Source organism: Symphalangus syndactylus, chromosome 4 (assembly GCF_028878055.3).
Source record: "Symphalangus syndactylus isolate Jambi chromosome 4, NHGRI_mSymSyn1-v2.1_pri, whole genome shotgun sequence".
Lineage (NCBI taxonomy): Eukaryota > Metazoa > Chordata > Mammalia > Primates > Hylobatidae > Symphalangus > Symphalangus syndactylus.
In genome coordinates this window covers 71,588,991-71,591,170 of record NC_072426.2, presented here as the reverse complement: position 1 = coordinate 71,591,170, position 2,180 = coordinate 71,588,991, and the positions used below count along the sequence as shown (strand labels likewise).

Sequence of the window (2,180 nt, the reverse complement as noted above, 5' to 3'; positions counted from 1 at the left end):
CCAGTTTGGTCAAAAGTTCCTGAGGCCCAGACTTGTAACTGAGGTAAAGGAGGAGTCAGTTTTATGGGACTGAGCCCTCAACCTGTGGGATCTGATGCAATCTCCAGGTAGATAGTGGTGGAATTTAATTGGAGGACACCAGCTGGTGTCCACTGATTGTTGATGGGGGAGAAAAAACCCACATATTTGGTCACAGAAGTCTTCTGTGTTGATTGCTGTGATGTGAGAGTAGGGAAAAAATATGGATTTGAGAGTTATTCCCAAAACCAAAGGGTCCAACTTCGTTCTTTTGCATGTGGATATTCAGTTGTCCCAACACCATTTGTTGAAAAAATAAAAAAATGTCCTTTCCCTCATTGACTGATATTGCCATCCTTGTCTAAAATTATTTGACCATATATGCAAGGGTTTAGTTCTGAGTTCTCTATTTTGTCCCATTGATCTATATGTCTGTCTTTACGTTAATACCACACTGTTTTGACTATGGTAACTTTGTAGTAAGTTTGAAGTCAAGAAGTGTGAGATCTCCAACTTTGTCCCATAGATGCCAGCTACTGGCAGGGTTAGTCCCTAACCCCATACTGCTTGCTAAATCAACTTTAGAGATGGTAGAGAGTTGCAGGCAACATGTTGGTTCGACAGAATGGGCTCCCTTGCCTTTCTGCTTGTAGATTCCACCGAAGAAGCATTGGTAAACTCTCTCTTCCCACTGCCATCATGTCTAAGTCAGAGTCTCCTAAAGAGACCAGACAGCTGCAGAAGCTCTTCATTGGAGGGTGGGGCTTTGAAACAATTGATGAAAGCCTGAGGAGCCATTTTAAACAATGGGGAATGCTCAACGAACTGTGTCGTCATGAGAGATCCAAACACCAAGCGTTCCAGGGGCTTTGGGTTTATCAAATATGCCACTGTGGAGGAGGTGGATGCCACCATGAATGCAAGGCCACACAAGGTGGATGGAAGAGTTGTGGAGCCAAAGAGAACTGTCTCAAGAGAAGATTCTCAAAGACCAGGTGCCCACTTAGCTGTGAAAAAGATATTTGTTGGTGGCATTAAAGAAGACACTGAAGAATGTCACCTAAGAGATTATTTTGAACAGTGTGGAAAAATTGAAGTGACTGAAATCATGACTGAAACAAGGCAGCAGCAAGAAAAAGGGCTTTGTCTTTGTAACCTTTGATGACCATGATTCCGTGGATAAGATTGTCATCCAGAAATGCCATCCTGGCTAGGTGCAGTGGCTCACACCTAAAATCCCAGCACTTTGGGAGGCCGAGGCAGGTGGATCACTTGAGCCCAGGAGTTCAAGACCAGCCTGGCCAATATGGCAAAACTCCATCTCTACTAAAAATACAAAAAATTAGCCAGGCATTGTGGCACACACCTGTAATCCCAGCTACTCAAGACACTGAGGCCCAAGAATTGCTTGAACCTGGGAGTTGGAGGTTGTAGTGGGCCGAGATCGCACCACTGCACTCTAACTGGGGCAACAGAGAAAGACTCTGTCTCAAGAAAAAAGAAGAAATACCACCCTATGAATGGCCACAACTTTGAAGTTAAGTAGGGAAGCTCTGCCAAAGCAAGAGATGGCTAGTGCTTCACCTAGCCAAAGAGGTCAAAGTGGTTCTGGAAACTTCGGTGGTGGTGGAGGGGGTGGTTTTGGTGGGTTGTGGAGGAAACTTCAGGGGTCATGGTGGCTTTGGTGGCAGCTGTGGTGGTGGTGAATATGGTGGCAGTGGGGATGGCTATAATGGATTTGGTAATGAGGGAAGCAATTTTGGAGGTGGTGGAAGCTACAATGATTTTGGCAATTACAAGAATCAGTCTTCAAATTTTGGACCCATGAAGGGAGGAAACTTTGGAGGCAGAAGCTCTGGCCCCTATGATATTGGAGGCCAATACTTTGCCAAACCATGAAACCAAGGTGGCTGCGGCAGTTCCAGTAGCAGCAGTACCTATGGCAGTGGCAAAAGATTTTAATTATTGCCAGGAAAGAAAGCCTAGCAGGAGAGGAGAGCCAGAGAAGGGACAGGGAAGCTACAGGTTACAACAGATGGTGAACTCAGCCAAGCACCATGGTGGCAGGGTCCAGCTGCTACAAAGAAGACATGGTTTTGACAAATATATGTATGGGCAAAAAACTCCAAGACTGTATGATGACTAATTGCATAACAGGTTAT

At 45.2% G+C, this 2,180-nt stretch overlaps 1 pseudogene; it reads left to right on the top strand.

Moving 5' to 3' along the window:
- Nucleotides 1-717: 717 nt before the first annotated feature.
- On the top strand, nt 718-1,980 carry LOC129480777 (heterogeneous nuclear ribonucleoprotein A1-like; annotated as a pseudogene).
- The last annotated feature ends 200 nt before the right edge of the window (nt 1,981-2,180 follow it).